The following is a 25,512-nucleotide window of genomic DNA, read 5'->3' on the forward strand; positions in this document are numbered from 1 at the left end:
AGTAGGAGTGGAAATGGAACAGAGGCTACGGAAATGGCTGTTGTCGTGAGAAAATATTCAGGAAGACTGTTTAAACCCAAAGGACTTGACAACCTTCTTTACGAAAATCCATGGTCCTCTTTTGCTAACTGTGATGCTAGCCAGGAAGGGGCTGGGGTGGGAGGAGAAGGTACTATAGGGAGAGGGGTGGTCCTCTGCTCTGATGGACTGTCCCCAGGCTGTGGGCCTTCTGTGCTGTAACACCAACACTGGGCTCCTTTCCGTCCCGGCACCTCAGGTGCTTTGTTTCTATTTGTGAAGATGCACAAGCTGCAGGTTATTTACTTTTCGTTTTGTTCTTCCCGCATCCAGTCTGCTGCTGACATGAACACCTGCCCTGTGCTTTGAGGGGGCAGTGGTGGTTGTGGCAGGGTGGCAGATGACAAAACAGTTACTGGGGGCCATGAATTGTATTACTTACTGAGGTTCTGCCTCACAAAACAGTTTTACTGTCGAATGCATTTTCTCAGACGGTTAATTCAGTCAAGTGCATGGTGAACAACTTGCGGGCTTTCCTGAAGTCATCTGGGGCTTGCACTCAGCCTTTGAATCTGGGGAAGCTATCCATGAATAATTGACTATCTTGAAATGTTACCTGAGAACTAAGACTCTGGGCTACTAATTAGCCACCCCGAGCCAAGAAGCTTTTTATGTCATTCTTGCTATTTTCATAAAAGCTTAATCATGTAAGACAATTTCCCTGAGGAATAAACACATACCCTTAGTCATATTTTATGATATTCCACATGGGCTTTTGTGTGTAAGTGGCTGAGAGGCAAGAGGTATTTAGATGTGGAATTGACTACAAAATGGAAAGTTTAGAGAGGGAATGTCTGTATGAGGGCTGTTATGCATTTTGAAAGAGTTTGCAGTCAGAAGAGAAACTAATCCCTGAGGTTAAAGGACAGGCACATGGGTAGGTCTTTTCTCTTGTTTGTCCACATAAACCACTGAGCAATCTGAACAGTATGACTGAGTCCTCCTGGCCCTAACCAGGTTAGTGCCCTTTGACCCTAAACTTCCTGCTTTCTCTGCCTGGTCATCATGAGGCATTCGGGCATCTTGAGACTAAATATCGGCTGGCAGCAGGCATTCATGGTGTTCCAGCTCCTCACTAGCTCTGTACCCACAGAAAGTCACCACTCCCAACAACCCTGCCCCTGCCCACCCACACCACCAGCATCAGAGTTCCTCTTGGTTTTTGATGTGGGTGGGGAATAGGGAAGGGGCCGACAGACATACCTGGATTCAAATCCTGGCTCTTACTCACTAGCTGTGTGACTCTAGCAGCTCATGCAACTTCTCTAAGCTATAGGTCTCTCCTCCTTTAAAGTGGATAAAAATGGCCTCTTAGGTTTGTTGTGAGGATTAATTACAATAACGTACATAAAGCTCCTAGCACAGGGCCTGACACCTACAAAGTACTGGTAAATAGTAGTTAATAACCTTACTATGTATATCACGTTTACGAATGGACCATCAGTAAATAGTTTTACTCACAAGGCCATGTGCTTCCTGAAAAAGGTAAATTATAGAGTGGAATTAAATTGATTACAGAGCTTATGAGGACAAGAAAGATTGAGTTGCCTTTTTTTCTGTTCCATAGTGGCCATAGACTTGATATGAATTAATGTCTGAAAGCAAGCCCATACCTCTTCCAGAAAAATCATTCCTAATATACAGTTCATGGGCTAGTGAGGTAAGTCTTAAAGATAAACCGTTCTTTCTTTTTCTTAAAGTATCTTACTGTCATAAGTTAGAAATAAGTCTTAGTCTCTTTTTCTCAGTCTCTGTGGAGGCACTTCTAGGTGCAAGAAGCCAGCTCACTCATGGTACCTCAAGCAAGGATTCCTAAGGTGATGGAAGGGAGAGGAATCTGAAAACAGGACTGAGATGTGGCAGCCTCATGGAGACCGGCCCTGGGGCGGGTCAGGATCCACAGCGGTTGTAGGCACTTCTGCCCCGTCCTGTGAGTGTAGCTCTGCTGCTCTTTCTTTCCCTCCATTTCTGCAGTTGCCAGTTGTTCGAATCTTTCAGATTTTCCATAATTTGAATTCCCAAAGGGGAAGTCCAGTTGGCCTACCAATCATCATCCCTGTTTGGGGAGAGCTTCTTATGGCTGGACACAGCATAGGCAGAGCACTGAGAAATGCGAGGCCTGGATTCTTTGATTCAGCCTTGGAGAGTGTTAGCGTTGGTTTGTGATATAGGCCACAAAGTTCAATCAGCATTTGAATGAAGAATCTTGAAAGCGTAGAGACAGTCTAGGCCCCAGGGGTCTGAATTCCCAAAGAGCCTCCTGTCCCACCTCCTTTCAATGAGGGAAGAAGTCTGGGGTCTGTTTATAAATCGGCTATCTTAAAGATCCCCAGACTATAAACACTGGCCAGTTTGGAATGAAGATGCTTTCTTGTCAGATTTATATCTTTTTTCTATCTTGTCATCATAAAATGAGTGCTGGCTAGTTTATTTGCAAGAAATTTCCTGCAATGGTTTATTGTTAGACAGCTATTAACCTTGAATCTACAATGCTTGTTTACTTACTGGATGTGGGAAACTATAGTCACTCCTTGTGTGTTTGTTATGGGAAATTATATTTAAATTTGCTCACCCACCGTATAGTAGTTAACACTGACTGTTGTTTTACCAATTGTGTTATAATTAATTCAATCAGTATAAAAGCCTGTTCAAATTCTCCTGGAGTTGGATATTCCAGCAGGGAACAAACACTCATTTTCTTTTCTGTGTAGATATGGTATCATTAAGAATAAATGGCGTGTTTAGTTGAGTAGTTTTAAAACTTACTGCTTCCACTTGCTACCTGGCTGGCCCAATTCACCATCGTATTTGGTCTGGATTTTTGCAGAAATCTTCCATCTGGACTCTGTGCTCCTGCCCTTACCTTGCTGCAACTTATGCTCAACACAACAACTAGAGTGATGTGTTAAAATAAGTTTGCTCTGACTCCTTCTCATGTCTCTCAGAGCAAAACTTAAATCCCTACGTGGTCAGCGTGGCCCTGCCCCTCGACCTCTCTGACCTCCTCTTCCACTTCCTCCCCTTGCTCACTCCCTTCTAGCCACCCTGGCCTCTTTGTCGCTCTTCAGACACAGGAGGAATGCCCATGCCTATGGGCTCTTGCACTTCAGTTCTTGCTTCTTGTAATGCTTCCTGCCCAGCTATCTACATTGCTCCCCTCCTCCCAGCTCCAGGCCTTTACTCAAAGGACACCTTCCCTAGTCATTGTATTTAAAATGTAATACCCTCCCTCCCCCTCCAAGACATGAATCTTTTTATTCCCCTTCCTTGCTTTATTTTTCCTTGTAGCAATTATTAGCAACTAATGTATACGTATTGTGCTGGTTTATTTTGCTATCATCAGTTTCCCCTTTTTAGACAGAGATTCTATTAGAGCAGGGAGATTTTTCTCACTAACCTCTACCACATACTGCTGAATTCCTAGCACCTAGGAATTCAATTCCTGACACATAGTAGGTTCTCAATAAATATTTGTTTAATGGATAGGTAAATAAATGGAAAACTACAAACCTGAACTTTTTCTGTAATAGAGGTTCGTAGGCTTCCTACGTTTGGTTGATCTTATGCTGGGTACCCTGCACCGTCTGTGATAGGACATTTATCTAACAAAGAATGTGGTGATACCAGAGTTGATGTAAGTGGCCCAACTCCTTTGGCCAAAGATACAGTCTTCATTGTGATTAAGTCAAAGTTATGGGTAAACTGTGTTTCTCAGAGAGACAGATAATGTTGAAGTTTCCTTAGAAAGTGTGAGAGCATCTAGGGTTCCTCAAGGAGATGGAATTAAGTGCACACTTTTGGTCTTACAGATCACTATGACTGATCACATGCTGGACCGCCAACATAGGAGCTGGGTCAACCCAAACTCATTCCCACCTCTGGAAAAACAGCTCAAGGCACTTCTGATTCCAAGTCTGAGGTAGAGCCCTGGCTTGCTGGCAGATCTGGAAGTTTCCAGAGATGAATGCTTTGAGGGTGTACAAGAGGACCTCTTGCTCAAAGTATTCTTTGCATCTCAGCTTTCGTAGGATCTAGAATTCCACCATTAGGAATCTATCCCTATTAGAACTGGAGATTTTTTTGTTGTTCTAAAGAGTATGTTCTTGGGCCCAGCCCTGTGGCGCAGCGGTTAAATGTGCATGTTCTCCTTCAGCGACCCAGGGTTCGCCGGTTCGGATCCCGGGTGTGGACATGGCACTGCTTGGCAAGCCATGCTGTGGTAGGTGTCCCACATATAAAGTAGAGGGGATGGGCACGGATGTTAGCATAGGGCCAGGCTTCCTCAGCAAAAAGAGGAGGATTGGCAGCAGATGTTAGCTCAGGGCTAACCTTCCTCAAAAAAAAAAAAAAAAAAAAAAAGAGTATCTTCTTAAGATGCTCTTGTGCTCAGAGCAAATAATATAGAAGCTAACACTTTATGGCAAATGTCCATCATTAACAGCTAGCTTTTAATAAGGTTGCAGAAATTGATCATTGGCTAAGTGCCTAGAAGGAGGAAAGGAAGAGTAGGAGGTAGCTGAAGAAAATCAGGAAGAAAATCATCCTGAAATAATATGGTAAAACTAACTCCTGAAGAAGAATTTCTGTACCAGATGTTAGGTCACAGGCGTACGTGGAATCCAAGATGCCCTACTAGGAAGGCAGGCCCTTTCTGCTAGAATTATTTTTTGATAAACAAATGACATTGGAGCCTTTTCTCACATTTTCCTTTGGGATGTGTCTTTAAACCTTGATCCCTAGATTAGGACCAGTGGAAAACAAAGGGCACATGCATATTCTGTCATCCATGAGTTAGGTCTTTAGGCAGATGTTTCAGTTTACAGAAAAGGCATTGAAAATTGAGAGGACAAGGTAGCTATCAGTATAGTAGGAAGGTGGAATTGAAGCAGTTCATGGTATACGGGAGGTTTTCGCCTTGCATAACAACTGTTTACTTGTAAGAGGCACATGTAACCCCCTAGAGGCTTCTGTAGTTTTCTTTTTTCTTTAATTTTTTTCCCCTGAAGATACATGTCTTTATCTCTGAACTAAAAGAGGCTGTTCCCTGTGGGGTCTGAGACGTTGGACACTGGACCTCTGGGGGATAGATGGGCCAACGATGTTAATAAGTTCTTGGGAAGGTAGATTGCTCTGCCTCTCCAAACTGCAGCTAGGGAAGGACAAGGAAAGGGGACATACTGATGGGGGTAGGTGGAGAATTCTCTGCAGGGTGCTGTGTTCTGCCTAAAGAAAGAGGGAAAGTTATTCTATAATTCAATTCCCTTTACTTCAATCAACAGCCATTCCATTTTTTCCCTGAGTCAAATGTGAAATTCAAAAGCAATAGCTTTTTGAGATTCTTGGTATTTGAGCAAGCTATAGAAAAACTTTTTCCCCTCTTTTTAAAATAATTTTGACCTTTATAATTACTTTAAAGCAACACATATTTGTGCTTAAAAATTTGGAAAATACAGAAAAGTATAAAGGAAATAAAAATCACTCACAATCCCATCACATAATATTTTGAAGTTTATACTTCAATGTTTTTCTATTCATTTACATACTTTATAAATGCAGTAAAATATCCTGTTTTCTGCTTTGCTTCTTTCATATCCTGTTTTGTGGTTTGCTTCCTTCACTTAATTTATCATGCAGTACTGTGCATTTTTCCACATCATTAAATGATTTTCCTAAACAATTTTAAACAGCTACATGGTATTTTAATATATATAGGTATTAATATTTAACTATTCCTCTACTGTTGGACATTTAGATTTCTTTTTATTACAATGTGAACATCTGCTTTAATTTTAAATAGGAATAAAAAAACTGCATATGCATTTTTAAACAAAGTTTTAATTTCTTCTTCCTAAAACCTTAACCTATTAAACATTCAAAATGTCTCTTGGCTGTTGCCTGAAAGTGGAAAACTTTCTTGGCTGTCTTGTAAGTTGAGGATTGCTTTCTAGACAGTTTTCAGGAGGGAGATGGTGGGAGTGGGGTGATTGGGTGGGTGGAGAGAGAAGGTGGTTCTCATTAGCAGTTGGTCATGGAATTAACTATTTATGCTTGAAATATTTAGAAAACAGTTATGAGTATGTGGATTCCAAGGTGTGTGTATGTCTGGCAAGTGGGATGGGGCTAGTTGGTGGTAAATATGATGAGTTATTCAGAACAAAATAATGTGTTGAGGTTGAAGGTGAGTTGGATAAATCCTATTCTCATTTTTTCCAGCTTTATTGAGATATAATTGACATATAACATATGTAAGTTTAAAGTGTACAATGTGATGATTTGATATGCATATATATTGTGAAATGTTTACGACAATAAGGTTAGCTAACACAGCCATCACCTCACATAATTACCATTTTGTTGTTGTTACAGTGAGAACATTACAGTTCTACTTTCACAGCAACTTTCTATTATATAATACAGTATTGTTAATTATAGTCACCAGGCTATACCTTAGATCCCCAGAACTTATTCATCTTACACCCTTTAACCAACATCTCCTCATTTTCCCCCAACCCCAGCCCCTGGCAACCACCATCCTACTCTCTGTGTCTGTGATTCTGAAGTTTTTAGTTATTTATGTCCCCCAATGATTGAGGGCATCATCTTTGTCTTATTCTTCATTGTACTTCTCATGCCTGGCACAGAGCCTGCCGTAGGTGCTCAACAAATACTTGTGGTCATATCAAACAGAACAAATAAAAGCCCAAGAGATAAGATAAAGCTCTTGGACTACATACATTTCCTTCCTTTTTAATTTCCTTCTATTTGTTGTTTCTGTTCTCCTTATCAATTACTCTGGATTAGGATATTTAATTCATAGTTTGTTTATTCGAAGTCTTTTGTACTCTAAGGAGAAAAAAACTACAAGAACAAAAACCAATTAAATACATAACATTAAGTGGATGTATCTAGTTAAACATCAACTACAACCAATAATAAAATGATATAAATATACCTTGGTTTAAATCTCAGCAGAGCAAAGGCTGGGCATTTTCTATGGGTCATTCTTTTTTTCTGGACATGTCCACATGTCTAAGTTTATAGACGAACTGAAGGAGGGAGATCCAGCATGTATAGGGCTAATTCCTGTGTTAAGTGAAAGGAATTCTCCAGTAGGTACGAATGTGATTTTTGTCTATGGGGAATTTTGCTGCTAGATGCAATTGAATTTGTTACTTTGCACAGTACTTGAAGCCCAAGGGAAATTTTGCTTGTTTAATAAATCAGAGGAACAGGATTTTTTATAAATCCCAAGTGACCTGATAAACACACAGTATGAAACATATCTAATTCTTATGCTTAATTCAATTCAGTAAGCCTTTGTGGAACACTTACTATACCTGAGGCATATTGCAAGAAGGCTAAGAGTTTAGTCTACTCCTACCTGGGAATTGCTGTCTAAAATACACGTCTTGAGGAAACAAGGGCTAGGCAGTGTTTTCCTGCCTAAAACATACACTTTACAAATGGAGAACCTGAAGCACTGAGTGGAGAAATGTCATGGAGGAGCCCAGGCTGGATCAGAATGGCAGACGCCCGAGAGGTGGGATGGCTCTTCCTGCTTTGACCACTACATCTCTTTTTATTCACAGCCAACCTTCTTATCCTGGCCTTTCTCTCAGCCTCCACCATACCTCCCCCAGGTGGAGAAAGGAGATGTGGAACATGGGCACTTCCTTAGAGGTAAGTGATGTCCTCTAGAATTAAGAGAAGGAATAAAGAACACAATTTTAAACCTACCTTCGGTGACAGGTACCTTTGAGAATCTAATGAAAACTTTTGGAGGCTCTCCTCAGAAAACTGAAATATGTTCTTACAGACAACGCCATGAGCAGTTTCCAGACCCCCTGACACCCGCCCAGGGTAAAAGCTGAGTCCACCTCTTTCCTAGCACAGGCTAGCTCTCCTCCCTCTGTGCTAACTGCACGAGTGGAAGGGAGAACGCCTGAAAGCAAGTAAGCAGGCTCAGGAAACATACATCTGAAGGCTCGTGCTCAACCAAGTGGAAAGGAAACAAAATAAGATGTAAAAAGTAATGGTTCTCTCTCTCTAGCTTGATGTAGAAATAGTAGCAAAACCTCTGAGAATAATCTAATATAAATTACCTATTCCTATATTGATGGGAGGCTTTTGTTTGAAATACAATAACTTTTCACCTGGTAGATAGATTCAGGAATTTGTAGCAATAATGGAAAGCAGTGTGAAATGATTTATGTTTTGAAAATAAAGCCTTATTTGTGTTAAAGGAGAAGAAACTTGGTTGTTCCGTTATCCTTTATCCTCACGTAGCTCCTTCTTGTCTTTCTCAATCAGCCTTGTTTTTCTGTCCTACGTTTGAGCTCAGGTTATTGATACAGGAAAGACTAGAGATTTATTAAGCTATCAAAAAGAAATAACTTTTTCAAATGCCAAGCAAAGTCTATGGGAAAAAAAAAATCCCTCCAGCTAAATAGTAGTTTGGAAATGTGATCTTTTAGAAAATATCAAAGACCTTTAAGAAAATAAGTTGACTGTTTGGGTTCAGATCTGATTTGTTGTTAAACGTATATAGCTACTAACCTCTATGTAAACTTTCCTTCCACAGCCTGAGTCAATTAGGCAGAAATAGCCTTCATCAAAAAGGCTTTAATACCCAGTTTTGTTTTATTTTTTAAGTGAAGATTTTTGACCTCACATTCATTTTCTAATTTGCCTCTTCTTAGCTCCCCCAAACCAAGGTTCTGAATATAGAGGATCACAGAGGGACAAGTTTGAAAATCCTCGATATTCAAGACCCTATATGGAGATACTTCTGAAGAACATCGCTATGAACATAGTTGATTATGCAGAGTTGACATACCTGGCGGAATTGTATCCCTTAGCCGTACTTTCATATAGCTCCAGTCTCTACATAACAATTCCACCAGAAAGATGCCATGACCTAGGAGACCTGTACCAATGCCAGGGCCGTATCCTGAGTGTATATGTGCTTGAGGCTCCCGTAGTAATTACAGAGAGGTGCTGGACCCCAAGAGGCTGCTGGGAAAAAAATAAGGTTGGGAGGATCAGCTACTGGTCTAACTTATCAGAGGCAACACGGATGTGGCAGAGACTGCTAATGTCCCCTTAGCGCCCAGTCTTCTTTTTCCTTTTAAAAATAGAATCTATTCGTGCTTTAGTTGGAGACATAGTCACCTATGTCGAGACTGCATTTCCCAGGTTTCCTTGCTTTGAGCATGGCCTGTAGGATATGAATGGAAGTAGTGCATGTAAAGTAATCAAAAATGTTAAATTTATAAATGAGGGTTAAAATATCTAAGGGATCTAGTTAAATTAGTTTGAAATTCGGACCAATCATTAATCAAAAACCTCTTAAAATTATTTTTAAACTTTGCCAGATTTGTAACATAATAAAGTTTATAAAGAACTTAAAATCTTAAGAAACAACTAGGTTTTGAATATATTTATTTCATTATTGAATAAATTTAGTATTAAAATACTGATTAAAAACATAATTTGTCTGAAGGGCTGCAAGGCAGTTTTGGGTATCCTACACTGTTAGCACTTCAGATTTTCAACTAGGCATGAAAAATGAGATGTGACCTTCCAATAGGTCTGAATCACTGGCTAATTCACTGAGGCCCACACGTCTACACACTCTATTCATCAAATCCCCAGGCAGATGACAGCTACCCAAGACAAGAGATAATAATAAATTGTTCTCCACAAAAACAATTGAAGCTGTGTACAGTGTCATTTGACTCATCTTACCTTTGTTTCTGGAGAACAAGTGGGGGCTTTTCAGTTCAGAGATTGCAGCAGCATATCGCAGGTCTTCAATAATTTCAGACTGATCATGGATGCCACCTTCTTTGTTAACTCTGACCTTTAGCAGAGAAAGAGAACACATGAATAAAGATGAATATAGTTTACAGTTTGAAAGAATTGCCTTAGACATTGCTTTTCTCATATGCATGAGGCAAAATATCAATCAAAATGCACAAATTAAATCATGAAGGAATGCGAGAATTTCTTAGTGCCATGCTAGTAGCTTAGTCCACTCTAATACTGAACATTCAACTAAATTCTTGGGAGTTTCCATTTTCCCTAACACCCCCTCAGAATATTGAGGCAACAGAGTCCACAAAGTTTGATTCTGGGAGCCTGATGTGCCGGGAAAAGTTGGGATGTATTGCAGCCCAGTTTCCACTCAGTGCTGGCTTAGGAGTCAAAAGAAGGGAACGTGAGGACCAGCTCTTCCGCTTACTACCTGTGTCAGTTTGGTCAAGTCATCTCAGCAATTTAAGTCTGAGTTTCCTCATTTGGAAGAGATTTTGTAAGAATCAGGTGACTTGATGAATGGGCAAGGGTTTTGCAAATTGAAAAGTGCCATTTAAATATAAGGGATTCTACAGGTTGTGGTTTGTTGAAAAAAGTCCAGAAACTCATGATCCATTAGCGGAAATCCATTGATGGATCCATTGACGGATCACAGTATATATATTTAGATGTGCCCTTTACAGTTCTAAAGGGGACTTGCAATAGGACAAAAACAACTGAGGTTGAATTAAAAAGAAATTTTTTAACAAGTCCAGACGGAAACCTGCTTGATCTTGTTGCCAGGATAGGAAAAGTCGCGATGAGTGCCTACTTGCTAATGACTGTTTTCAGTGACATTTTTAACTTAAGCTCAGATTGTTTTTTCAACTATTCATCAGGCATCTCTGGAGGCTGCACAGGCACCAAAGTCTCCATCTTCTCTCATGTGTCTCTCTGATCTTCCTCCTGACCAATGTGTCCCTGGCCCCAAACAAAACAACCAAAGCTATTCCTCTAGTCTGTATATATGTTGCCTGTTGGGGACTCCATTAGCACTAAGAAAACTTAGAGTAAATTCATGGACAATGTGCAAGGATGAGAAACCTGGGAACCATCCTGTACTTCTTACTTCCTATCACCTCATACACATCCCATCCTTTACCAAATCCTGTTGACCTTCCCTTCCAATAATTACCTGCTGTTTGTTTTCATTGTGATCTTCACCCAAACCCTTAGCATCTTTTGGTAGAACTTTTGCAAGTGCCCTCTCATAGGTCTTCCTACCTTTTGTAAATGCCCCCTCAAATTCATTTTCCTTATTCCATCCAGAACTAGGGTTCACTCTTTCTAAAGCACAAATATGGTAACTTCTCTTCCCTGCATAAAACCCCTTGACTCTGGTCTCTGACTGGCCTTGGAGAAGGGCAGTGGTTCTCAAAGCTGGCTGCCATTTGAATCAACTAGGAAGCTTTGAAAAAATCCTGATGCCTGGGACCCAATCCCAAGGCTGATTTAATTGGTCTAGGGTACAAATAGGCATTAGTAATATTGTTTACTCTGTACATCCTGGATCTAGACTCTACAGAATGCCATAGAGCTCAAGAGAGTAAGTTCTGGAATCAGACTGAATTGGGCCCTACTCTTCACTTCGTCACTTACTAGCTTTGTGATTTGGGGCAAGTTGTTTGATCTCTAGGTTTCATCATCTCTGAGATGAGAATAAGAATAGTATGTATTTCATCAAGGTTTTTGTTTTTTTTTTAAAGATTTTATTTTTCCTTTTTCTCCCCAAAGCCCCCCAGTACATAGTTGTATATATATTTTAGTTATGGGTCCTTCTAGTTGTGGTATGTGGGACGCCTCCTCAGCTTGGCCCGATGAGCCATGCCATGTCCACACCCAGGATTCCAATGGGCAAAACCCTGGGTGGCTGAAGCGGAGTGTGAGAACCCAACCACTGGGCCACGGGGCCGGCCCCTCATCAAGGTTTTTTAAAGATTAAAGGTGACACTGTATTTCTAGTGCTTTGCAGAGTGTCTGGCATGCAGTAAGGGCTATTAAGCTGTGGTTGCTATTATCATCATTATAGTAATTATCATCATCATTATCAAAATTATTACACCACTCCTCATAGTCTCATCCAGCTTCTCAACAGGAGTATCACTGACATTTTGGGTGGGATGCTTATTCACTGTATGTCACTTTGCCCTGCACAGCTGGATGTTTAGCATCCCTTGTCCCTACTGTCATCTGCCAGCAACAATCACCTTCCAAAATGTCCATTCCCTGTGGGGTGGGGAAGGACCACCCCTGGTTCCACTGGGGCCTGGCTGCCTCTCTGGCTTTATCTCCCCAGCTCTCTCCATTCCCTCTCACTTCTTCTGAGTGAAACTGAACTAGATACGGTTTTGCTCATATGACCCATGCTGTTGATCCTGTTTGAAACACCCAACCGCACCTCTCTGTCTGGCCACTTAGTATTCACTCCTCTTTGGAACTTTTCCTAATATCCTCTCTTTCCAGTAAGTATTTATTAGTCACTCATTCTACTTTGTCACTTGTGAACTTTGCACTTTCCTTTACTAAGAGGTGCTGTCTGAGTTGTATTTATGTTTATTTTCTGTGAAAGATTCTCTACATAACATTTTTGCCTACTACTCATAAAAAACTGCAAATTATGTATTAACATCTCCATTTTGTAAGGGATGATGCAGACTCACAGATATTATGTAACTTGTCCAAGTTCATACACCTTGTAAGTGTCAGAGCTGAGATTTTCCTGACTTCAAATTGTATGCTTTTCCCAGTGCACCATCATGTTCTCATGTTGTGGATATTTCTTACATGTCTCTCTTTCTTCCACTGACAATAAGCTTCTCAGGGCAGGGCCTAAATATGACTCATCTTTGCATTCCCAGATATAATGTTTGGTACACAGTTGGTGCTCAATAAATGCTTGTTGAATTTAGGAAACCACCATTTTATTATTAAATGCCATTTGGGTGAGTTTCCATGCTGTTCTGGCACAATCTTCTTGGCTTAATTTTGAGCTCCTTGAGAGCAGGGACCTGGTCTTACTCATCTTTGTTTCCCCTGGGTCTAGAAATTGGTTAACTCATAGTAGGCACCCAACATTTGCAAGATTTACTTAAAACAATAGCACATTACCTTCATAGTTTGTGGCTTTAAAACACAGGCTATTGGCTTCTGGCTTTTCTAAGACCCTAGACCAGAATGGAACTGCTTTAGAGCTTTCTTTTTTTTTTTCTTAAATATTGGCACCTGAGCTAACATCTGTTGCCAATCTTATATATTTTTCTTCTTCTCCCCAAAGCCCCCCAGTACATAGTTGTTTATTCTAGTTGTAGGTCCTTTGGTTGTGCTATGTGGGACGCCACCTCAGCATGGCTTGATGAGCGGTGCCATGTCCTTACCCAAGATCCGAACCTGCAAGACCCTGGGCTACAGAAGCAGAGTTTGCGAACTGATCTACTTGGGATCCGAACCAGTGGACCCCGGGCTGCCGAAGGGGAACATGTGAACTTAACTACTGCGCCACCAGGCAGGCACCCCTAGAGCTTTCTTAATAGACTTTGGCCTCAGAGAGCCTCTGAGAAGGATAGAACAATATTGACAAATAAGCTGTTGAGAAGATGTGATGACTGACACCTGCAAAATTCTTTTTTAATAAAATACTCTTACAACATAGGAGAAAACATTCAGGATCTCAGGCTAAGCAAAACATTCTTAGACTTGACATTCAACACAAAATCCATAAAAGGAAAATTGATAAATTGGACCTCATCAAAGTTAAAAACTTTTTCTCTGCAAAAGACCCTGTGAAGATGATGAAAAGACAAGCTACAGAGTGGGTAAAAATATTTTCAAATCACATATTTAACAAAGGACAAATATATAGAACATACAAAGAACTCTCAAAATTCAACAGTAGAAAACTCAAACAATTCAATTAGAAAATGGGCAAAAGACATGAAGAGACATTTAACTGAAGTGGATATACAGGTGGCAAAGAAGCACATGGTAAGTTGTTCAACACCATTAACCATTAGGAAAATGCAAGTTAAAACTACAATGAACTATTACACACTTATCAGAATGGCTAAAATGAAAAAGTTGTAACACCAAATGCTGGTGAAGACACAGAGAAACTGGAGTGGTCATACAGTGCTGGTGGGAATGTAGAATGGAACAGTCACTTTGGGGAAGAGTATGGTGGTTTCTTCCAAAACTAAATGTGTGCTTAACATATGACCCAGCAACTACATTTTTGGGCGTTTATCCCAGGGAAATGAAAACTAGAGTTCACACAAAAACCTGTACACGAATGTTTAGAGCAGCTTTATTCATAATGGCCAAACACTGGAAACAACTCCAGAAGTCCTTCAACAAGTGAATGGTTAAACAAACTCTAGTATACCAGCACCATGGAATACTGCTCACCCAATAAAAAGGAGCTATTAATACCTGCAACAAATTGGACAGATCTCAAATGAATTATGCTGAGTGGAAAAAGTCAATCTCAAAAAGTGATATACTGTAAGATTTCTTTAAATATCATTCTTGCCATAGGAAACTTATAGAGATGGAGGACAGATAGTGGTTGCCAGAGAGAGGAGGTAGGTAGCTGTGGCTATAACAGGGTAGCAAGAAGGATCCTTATAATGAAATTGTTCTGTATCGTGACTATGGTAGTAGTCACACAAATCTGCACACAGGATAAAATTAATAGAATTAAATACACATGTACAGAAATGTATTAAAAAATTCGTGAAATCTAAATAAAGTTGGTGGATTGTATAAATGTCAGTTTCCTGGTTGTGATATTGTTCTATGGTTATTCAAGATATTATCATTGGGGGAAATCAGAGTGAAGGGTACATGGATTCCCTCTGTAATATATCTTACATCTGTATGTAAATCTACAATTATCTTAAAAGGTTAAAAAAACACTACTGCATAAATTGTCTTAAATGAGATAGATTAATATTATCACTACCCATTTTATAGAAAATAACAAAGGACTCAGACAATTTAGGTATCTTGCCTAAGATCACTCATATACAAAGTGCAGGAATTGAATCTGAACCCAGGTTTCCCTGACTCCAAATGTGTGTTCTCTTTTTCATTATTTTATACTTCCAGAAATGATACTGGAAATCCCACCAAACCTTTCTGTGGAGGATCACAATTAAAATGGACATACTAGCACGGATCAGTAGTTCTTCATGGAGTGATTTAGTTAGTCTTCTGAGGAGAGGAGTGGAATGCAAAGTAGGGAGACGCAGAAGGCCTGGAGGGATGCTGGTGAATGGAAGAGGGTACGACATCAAAGTCCATCTTTGTTTACTTCACTGTTGTGCCCATGACTGGCTCTGTTGCATGCCGATTCTGCCACCCAGAACCTTCAGAAGGGTTGAAGATGATGTACCACGTGGCCCCTGGCCTTTCAGACTTGAGTTAGAACTGAGAAGTTTAGAGGAAGCCTCTTCTGCAATCGTTAGGCACATTGGAGCATGTAATTGCCGGGGAATTCTGGGGTTCCTTAGGGTAAAATCCCAGGGCCATTTTTGTGTCTCCTGGAGACGGACATACTTTCGTGGGTGCTATGGCAATGTATGTACTGTTTTTATGAGTTGATTGTCCATCTCATGAAAGTTATGATAACCAAGAAGCATCTTCTGTGTTGTGTGTCAGATTTCCAGTTGACAGTGTCATCTGCAATCTTCTTTCCTGTAAATGCGTAATACATATTTGTTGACTGATTTACAAGGTCATTTTAATCTGACCTGAATACTAAGTAGAAGTCAGGCTAGAATCATTATTTATTACAGAAATATTTCTACAGGATTCCTCTCAAGGTCTAGGGGTGGCTTTCCTCCTGGAGCCAGGGTGTGTAATATGGAAGGCTGGTTTTCTTTGTTTTTGTTTTTTTTTTACATCAGAATACATCTTATCTCTGCAACTCGCATAGTGTAATCAATTTTCAATCTTGTAATTCTTTCTTTGACAATTGATGTAAATTGTGAGTAGTGAGGAAGATGGAAGAAAGTGTTCTTGTGATTTGATTTTCTTTGAGCATGAAACAGTGGCTAATGTCCAACGTATGTAAAAATCTAAGAAGACCTCCCGCCCTCCTACCCCCGACCATTCACACACACACTCTACCTAGACTACGAATGACTTAGGTGGAACACACTTGCTCTTGGGGAGGACTATTATAAAAATTCTGTTGTATCACAAAAAGAAGAATTTACTTTAGTTGGTCAACAAGAAACACTCGCTAAGCAATGTTAGTGTTAGTGACTTAACAGTTATATGAGATTGAATATATTGAGAGCTATAGTTCGCTTTTTAAACAACGGTGACTCGTATCCTCCTATTGCTACTCACCCTGGACTTGTGGGTTAAAAGGATGTTAAAAGGATGTTCTGACTTACTGTATGTGCAACAGAGGATTTTGAAAATTCCAGGAAAAAGCCCTAGTCTTTCCTTGTACTTTCATGAGATTTAGAGTTAACAGTTCCATTTGTTTGGGAGAAAAGTTTGTAAGTGCTTGCAGAATGACACTGAACCATAGCAGATGAGATAGAAGTGATTTTTTTTCTTTCTCAAATGCTAAGAAATCTTTCCAATTTGAAAGTAATGGGAAAAAACCACCCACGCTTAAGGGAAAAGAGCTGAACCTTAGTACAGGTGCAAGCAGCACGGGCTTGTACCAAGCACGGAAGAGCTGCGGCCCCTCGCCTTCCGAGGGGAATGCTGAGTGCAACTTTATTAAGGTTACTTAGCAGGAACTTGGATGAGAGGAGAACAGAGGCTTTGCGGAGTCCCAGGGCAGGATCTCTCCAAACACTGTTTCACAAGGTCTACAGCACAGCAAAGCCTTTCATCTGAGCCAGGCAGGGCCTGAGGGCCTGTGAGCAAAATGCCAGCACAGATAACAGCAGGGATTTGGCAGCCTGACAAATTTGCGAGCCTGCCATAAAGGCTTTCTCTCATTGAAGAAAACTTCATTATTTTGGCTCATCTTAACTTTCAAAAAATGTGTGTTCTTTCTTTGCAGAAAAACAGCCGACATTTTTACCTTTTAGATTTTGTTTTCTTCATTGCAATGTACTACTTATCTCCTTTGGATTAACGTGATAGCGTGTGTCAAAGTCTGTTCCAGATGGAAGCTACTTTCCTTTTAATTGTATTATTCCTAATGTCAGTGTTTAAGACAAATATCCATCTCCTTTGGACAAATAATTCAATTATTTTTGCTCCGAATAAATTACGAAGTTTTAGTTTCTGGTGCTTTCTGTCTCCAAAAGGCTGCAATCCATCAATTTTCATATATTTAAAGATGAAGCAGCTTACATGCCAACATGCTAGAGAGTGAAGAGAGGTCATCCTAAGATTTAAAATTTCATGCAAATAAGTCTCATAGGATCCCACCGTCTTCAAATCAAATTCTGACATGATAGGAGTACTTGATAAGTAGTGTACCATTCCCATGTGGATATTTCATAGGCCTATAAAGATCTACAAAATATGTCAAATCTCTTTTAGTTGCAAGGGTCAGAAAACCAACTTGAACTTGTTTAGGCATCATTCCATTGGACTTCAGTTACAAATTCAGAGATAAAAATATTAAGAATTTCAGGATGGTGACTGTAGAACATTAAACCCTAAGTACAGGGCCCTTCCGAGCTGAGGAGTGACAGGTGGCAGTGTGCGTGAAGGGAAAGGGCCTTGGTCTGAGAAGTAGAAACAGGGTCCTGCTTCAGTGCTGATACTAATGACCAGGGTGACCTTGGGGAAGCCTCTTCAATTGCTTTCTTACTGACAAACCAAGCATTTTGGACCAGACCAACTTTTCCCATTATCCAACATGAGGCTTTTTCAGGAATAATTTAAGCTTTTGTTCTTAACAAGGCAGAAGACTTGGTACGATTTTAAAATGACAGTTTTCCATCTCTGCATCAAATGGCATACTTCAAAAAAAGTTCTCAGTGTTTGGTCTCACCCGCCGTGTTAAACACACACACACACACACACACACACACAACTGTAATGTTTTAAATTCCAAAGAAATCCTAAATTAAACACGTTCAGATGATTCATCTTTGACTTTGAAGCTCACTCAGATATATCCAAATTCAATACTTAACCCCCCCATTTATCAGACTGGAGACCAGAAGCTTTGATGAATCACCTGCAAAGTTTAACCTTCCCTCTCAGAAACTTAAACACATCTGAAGAGTGAGCAACAAATGCAAACAAAAACTTAAAAAAAACTACAGCTTTAAGCAAATTTTGTGCTTATGAAATCCTGTCTTGCAGTCTGGTGCTAGGTATTAATAGCCTGTAGCAAGGCTCAGACAACAAAATGTCATACATAATGAAATTTACACTTCCTCATTAGGCGTTTCCCGGAGTAGGGCCTTCGGACCTCCACAACTCCATCTTGTGCAGGGGCCTAGAAGGAGCTTCTGGCAGAAGGACGTCAAATTAAGTCACTGGCAGTATCCCCTACTGAGACTCCGGGTTTTGGCAGATGGAATATGTTGTGAAAGAATGTGCTTTGTTGTGACACTTAAGCGGTAAGTCAACTCATAATATGGATCTGATGATAAAAGGGGAGGGCGTAGGGGAATAATAATTAAAATATAGAGATTGCTATTTCCAGCTTTTTTCATTGGATGTATGAGAAGTGAGGAAAATGAGAATGGAATGAAGAAACTGTAGAGGAAATAGAACTGGGGGCTTGGTCCTTCATGAAAACCCCAGATATCCAGGTTTGTACTTTAGGTATGGTTTGCAATAGAGAATAGCTTGCAACTTCTCCAGACTTTATCACAATAAATTCAAAAGAGCAAGCATTCTTAAAGCAAGTATACAAATAAGAAAAAAGTACATGAGAGACCATCTTAGAACACATGAAGGAGTATACAATGTGAAGTCGTTAAGAACACAGATTCTGCCCATTTCTACTTCCTATCTTTTGGGACATGTTATTTACAGTCTTTAAGCTTATTTCCTAATCTACAAATTGGAGCTGATATTAGCACCTGTCTCATAAATTTAAGATATTTCATAGAAAGTGTTTAGGCAGCTCTGTGCCAAGCTCGTAGTGCATATTTAGCAAACATTATTATTATTGTTATTATTTCCATACAATCAACCATTGTAGCAGAAAATTATGTTTGCCTCTCTAATATCCATATCTTCTTCTTTTTAAATGAGCCCAGTTTTGTATAGGTGTTCATTTCTCAGGGAGGGTGACCCTCTCCCAGCTCAGGCTAACTCCCGACAAATCTAAGACAATTCTAGTAATCTCACTCCCCTGGCAGTGACTGTGTTAGACAAAGGCAAGGAGACATGATCTGACCAATAAGTGTGCTAAGGGAGTGTCTGGGAAAGATTTCATTGTTTTTTTTTTTTTTTAAAAGATTGGCACCTGAGCTAATAACTGTTACCAGTCTCCTTTTTTTTCTTTCTTTTTCTTCTCCCCAAAGCCCCCCAGTGCACAGTTGTATATTCTAGTTGTAGGTCCCTCAGGTTGTACTATGTGGGACACTGCCTCAACATGGCCTGATGATCGGTGCCATGTCCATGCCCAGGACCCAAACCGGTGAAACCCCGAGCCACGGAAGTGTAGCACATGAACTTAACCACTCGGCCACTGGGCTGGCCCCATTTCATTGACCCAGCTCAAGACAACAGACCTGCGACCCTGTGGTGTCCACCGAGACAACAGACCTACTACCTGCTGTGTCCATCCATCACTGTGCTGACAGAGCAGTCTCGTGACTATTGTAAAAGGGACATTTCAATCATATGGGAATCATCCTCTTTGAGGGTATATAACCACTCTGTACACCCCACATCTTTGGTGCCCTTCCTTCTTTGGGGAAGGAAGGCCCTGGGTTATATGGTCCTCACATTTTGGCTCAGAATAAACTCACCCCAATATTCATTTATAGACTGGTTATGGATTATTTGCATTAACATAGGAACCAAAATTGGGGATAAAGCAGTTGTTCATTCTCCCAGTGGCCCAGGTAATTGTTCAGACCACTCTAGGGGTGTGTGTGTGTGTGTGAGTGTGTGACTCCCCCCTTTATCTCCGTCCCTTGTTTCCCTTGGGAAAATTGCTTATAGGAAGTCTGACTGACTGAAAAGTATACTCCTTTTCATTGTTTTATGTTTTCTTCTTGATTTGGTGTGCAACACAGATATCACGCTTGAGCTCCAGAAGCCTTCTTACATCATGAAGCGGCCTTACAGAAACAAGTCACACGTTTGGAGTATTCTGAGAAATAGAGAAGGAGCCTGTGTTCCTGAGAGTTTGGAGCACCCTTACCTGTTTTGGATTGCCTAGCTCTGCTGTTGTTCTGTTGTTCTTGAATGCATTTCTTAAATGCTTGACTCACTGGTATTTCGGGTATTCTGTCATATGAAGCCAAACTTAATCTTCATACACCTTGCTGTCTTCTTTTTGTTTCTTTTCCTTGTGTTTTGTTGGATTAAGGTTTGTTATTTTAATTGTGAAGTATTCTATTTTCTTTCTTTCTAGTCATTTTGAAGTTATGCACCCTATATCTATCTTTAAGTGTTTACAATAACATTTTGAAGTGCATGTTGAAGCTATGTTTTTATCTTCTTGTTTAGAATCAATTCTTGCCTTTCCCCTTCCACTGAACACGTTAACAACCTCATCATTTATTGACTCCACTCCTCATCCAGTTCCACGTGTTCACATTCTTTACCATTTTAAATTCTTTTTGTTTTAAACTACTTTATTGAGGTATGATTGGCATATAAAGAGCTGAACATATTTAATATATACAACTCTGAGTTTGGGGATAAGTATATACTCATATCATTTTAAATTTTTACATATTAAGACTTCCCTTGTATTATTTTGAAGTTTTATCTTCAAATATATATTTTACAATATTTTAAGGATATCTAATGGGAAGATTGTTACACACATATGCCCACAGTCTACCCTCTTGATCTAATCTATGCATAACCACATAATAAAACATTTGTTAAAAATGCATTGAGGAAGCATAAACATAGCCCAGTGTAAATACCCAAGAAAACAAGGGGACAAATCAATTAAACATAATTACAAATATAGATACAAAGGTCATCTCAAAAAAAATGTTGGTAGTGTGGGGACCTGGAAATGGCCACCCCAAGATATGTCTCTTTGGCATGATGATTATTTGAGGCTAGTTACTTTGCAGACAGGAAAGAAACTAACTGAAAAGTAGAATTTACTTACCCTTATAAGAGACATTTACATTGTAGAGGAACTCTCCATCTGTGGTATGCTAGGAAGTTGCTTCCCAAATATAAAGCTAGAACTAAATATTACAGCAGAAAAAGTTTCAGAGTTTAAATATCTAAGGACTGGTTCTTTGACATATAAAGATTGATGTTAACACCACTCTATGGAACTTGTCTGAGCTGGAGACCCTGAAATGGAGACACCAATGATAGGACCATTCATGAGTAATGAGTGTCAGTAAGAATGAGTGAAGAAGCAACCAAGAAGTCATTAGATTTAGGGGCTAAACTTACATATACACATGGCCTTGCACACACAATTAGACACAATTTGCTCTCGTATTTTATCAGTGCCAGTCACAGGGCTCCAAGAACAGGCTCGCATGTCATAATAAATTCTGCGTATATTGAGGGTAGAAATTATGCTTTATCCATGTCTGCACATAGTAGATGCCAAATGTTTGATATTCAGGAAAGGAGATGTCAAGACACCCAACAAGCTGACTGCTTCATGATTTCCTCGGGGTCAGTCTAATATGGCTAAATGCCCAAATTAGCTAATAAATATTGGCCATCTCCAAGAAAAAATAGAGAGTTCATCTTCAAATCCACTTTTAGAGGTGGGGAAGAGTAGGTTTAATGTTTGCATTTATAATTTGTTTTGCAAATGGTGGTGTGACAGGAAGGCACAAATTCTTCCTTGTTTGTGTGTGTGCTTGTGTGTTTTCATGTTAGTGTGCACATCGGGGCCCAGTCAGTTTAAAATGAGGCTTTCCTGGAATCTGATTTTACTCCAAACGCTTGCTACTAACCTGGAAATTGTGTTTGCTACCCTGGGAGAGCCCCTGAGGAGTAAATTGAGGAGTAAAAATTCATTCCTTATTCAAGCAGGGCTGTGCTTGAGGCTATCTTCCTTGTGCTAGCTTTTCCTCATTTGAAAAGTAAAAGATAATAAGATATATGAGACAAAAAGGGAAAAATAAACTACGAGATAAAATTCCAGAAGGAGAATAGATGAAACAGTAAAAGTAAACTGCTATGGTCAATCCATTAAGCCAAGAATCTAGAACAAACACAAACCTACAAACTCAAGGGGCAGATGAGACCAGTTATCTGAATCTGGGGGCTTATTTATTTATTTATTTTATTTTATTAATTTATTTATTATTTTATTTATTTATTTATTTTATTTATCAGCTGATAAATCCCTAGTGCAAGCACCAAGGACAAGATAGGGAAATCTTACAGGACACAATTGGAGACAAAAGTTCTCAAAGCTCAAGGTCTTCTCAACCATTTTTACTATATTGGTATTGGCCCCTTTGATAATCTGGATTCCTGGAAAACGTGCATGCGCACAACATTTTGCTTGTAATTTTGGGGAAACTCCAGGTCCCCTGAAGCTCATCTGTGAGCTGTTAAAGCTTGGACCTTCCCTCTTAGCAAACTGCCCAAGGCATCTCCCCTGCGGTGTGCACCGCACCAAGTAGGTGTCTTTCCTTGGGCCTGCTCCCCTCATGGTACCAGCAGGCACCTACCACTTCCAAGGGTAAATCCTTTGCTTTATTTCATCCCTGCTTACCAGTTAGGGGGCAGGCAACATAGGAGGCACACAAGTATAGTAGAGTAATGAAATGAACACAACCCTAGACCCAAAGGTCATGGACAACCCTCCCCAGGTGGGAAAAATCTGCCACCACTGGAGCTTTCTCCAGCCCCACCAGCAATACTCTAAAGCGTCTGATTGGTGTCAGGCTTTCACAAACCACATTTGGTCATCTATAACTCAAGGGGACACATTTGGAATGTGCTTCTTTCATATTTATTTTATACATATGAGTTGCTGTAGGTTGCTTCCCAGGGATGTGGAGCTGAGACGGAGTTGAGCGTACAGGTTGTTCATTTGGGACTGTTTTGGCATCAGCACCTGTGAAAGGGAGGGAAGGGAACCAATGTGGACACAGGGAGAAGTGGCACTGTGAGTCATCCCCGAGGACAGCCTCTGCAGACCCCATGGCTTGCTCTGAAGCTAAATGGCCCTTCTGCGTTGGCCTGCATTGGATGAAATGGCCGTGCCCCCTCCTCCACCGGTCATTGGAGGTGGGCATCGGGCACTGTTTTAGATGCGATGATATGGTGATGAGAAGTCTCTGCCCTCATTCTAGGAAGGGAATTAGATAATAAAAAGGCAAATCAATCTATAAATAATATAATTTTGATAATGGCAAGTGATTTGAAGAAGATAAAGTGGGGTGAGAAGATAGAGAAAGATTGGGTAGGGGCGAGGGAGGTGCTGGCTTAGGCCGGTGGTCAGGGAAGTCCTCTCTGAGAAGGTGACACTTCAGTAGAGACTTGATTAATTGGGACAAGTGGGGTGACAACTCAGGGTAAGAGTATTTCAGGCAGGGGAAAGGAAGTGTAAAGACCTTGAGCAGGACTGAGGGTACAGTTAGGGTACATTTAGGGTACAGCAAGGCTAGTGTGGCTGGAGCAGAGTGAGTGAGGGGAAGTGGTAGGAAAGAGAGCCAGGCCCTATAGGACCAGGGGCCCTGAAAAGCATTCTGGATTCCATGTGAAGTATAAAGGAAAGCCTCTGGGGAGCTTTCAACAGCAAAGAGACATTTAAAAATGTCTGTTCTGTGGAAAATGGGCTAAGAGGTTGTGAAAATAAAGACCACAGATTCAGCATTTCAGAAAATAATTCTGGCAAAATACACAAACATAAAAGTTACCATTTTAATGCTGGTTTCTGTTTTTTTTTTTTTTTTTTTTTTGCTGAGGAAGATTCATCCTGAGCTAACATCTGTTGCCAATCTTCCTCCTTTTTTGCTTGAGGAAGATTAGCCCTGAGCTAACATCTGTGCCAGTCCTCCTCTAATTTCTATGTGGGTCACTGCCACAGCATGGTTGACTGGGGTGTAGATCTGTGCCCAGGATCTAAACCAGTGCATCCAGGCCACTGAAGTGGAGCACACTGAACTTAACCACTATGCCACAAAGTCAGCCCCTTAGTGCTTTGTTGTGTGTGTGAGGAAGATTGGCCCTGAGCCAACATCTGTGCCAGTCTTCCTCTATTTTATGTGGGATGGCACCACAGCATGGCTTGGCAAGTGGTGCTAGGTCCACTCCCGGGATCCAAAACTGCAAACCCTGGGCTGCTGAAGTGGAGCGTGTGAACTTAACCACTACACCACCAGGCTGGCCCCTGCTTTATGCTTTTTGAGTGTACAATTCAGTGACATTAAGTACTCTCACGTTGCAGTGCAATCACCTCTGCTGTCCATCTCCAGAACTTTTCCATCATCCCAAACAGAAACTCTGTACCCATTAAACAGTAAATCCACATTCCTCTCTCCTTCCAGCCCCTGTAGCCACTTTCTTTTTTTCTGTATGAATTTACCTATTCTAGGAATGGCAATTATAAGTGGAATTGTATAACATCTGTCCTTTTGTGTCTGGCTTATTTTACTTAGCATAAAGTTTTCAAGGGTCATCCATGTTGTGGCATATATCAGAATTTCACTCTTTTTAAAGGTTGAATAATATTGCATTATATGTATATACTACTATTTGTTTATATTCATCCATCAATGAACATTTGGGTTGTTTCCGCCTTTTGGCTCTTGTGAATACTGCTTCTGTGAACAAAGGTGTACAAATATCTGTTTGAGTTGCTGCTATCAACTCTTTTGAGTATATGTCTAGAAGTGAAATTGCTAGATCACATGGTAATTGTATGTTTAATTTTCTTTCTTTTCTTTTGCTGAGGAATATTTGCCCTGAGCTAACATCTATTGCCAATATTCCTTTTTTTGTATGTGAGCCCCACCGCAGCATGGCCACTGACAGATAAATGGTGTAGGTCTGCACCGGGCACTGAACCCGGGCCACTGAAGTGGAGTACACTGAACTTAACCACTAGGCCACCAGGGCTGGTCCAAATATTTTGAGGAACCACCATACATATTGTCTTCCACAGTGGCTGCGTCATTTTGTATTCCCACCAGTAAACCACAAGTCTTCTAATTTCTCCACATCCTCACCAGTTCTCGTTATTTCTTGTTTTTTGCGGGTGATAGCCATCTTCATGGGTGTGAGATTCAACATTTAAATATTTCTAATATCCAGCATGCAGAATGAAGAGAGAGGGAGAAAAAGAGAGACTATGCAGCTTGAGGTAGATAGACCTACTTTCTCAACTTTTTAGTACTTTGAAATCACCAATGTTCTTTCATATAATTTCATGTGTAACAAATGAATGGAAACAGCCAAGAAGTTTGAGCAAGCCAGCAGGAGTCTTTCTCTGAGACTAGTTTCCTCTGTGTTTAGGGATCT

The 25,512-nt window shown here is 40.3% G+C and overlaps 1 long non-coding RNA gene across 1 annotated transcript; it reads left to right on the top strand.

Annotated features, from left to right (window-relative positions):
* Positions 1–7,667: 7,667 nt before the first annotated feature.
* On the top strand, positions 7,668–20,523 carry LOC139082792 (uncharacterized). Its single transcript, XR_011539037.1, has 3 exons — positions 7,668–7,758; positions 18,302–18,479; positions 20,115–20,523. It is a non-coding gene; the product is annotated as an uncharacterized lncRNA (long non-coding RNA).
* The last annotated feature ends 4,989 nt before the right edge of the window (positions 20,524–25,512 follow it).

Source organism: Equus przewalskii, chromosome 4 (genome assembly GCF_037783145.1).
Source record: "Equus przewalskii isolate Varuska chromosome 4, EquPr2, whole genome shotgun sequence".
Lineage (NCBI taxonomy): Eukaryota > Metazoa > Chordata > Mammalia > Perissodactyla > Equidae > Equus > Equus przewalskii.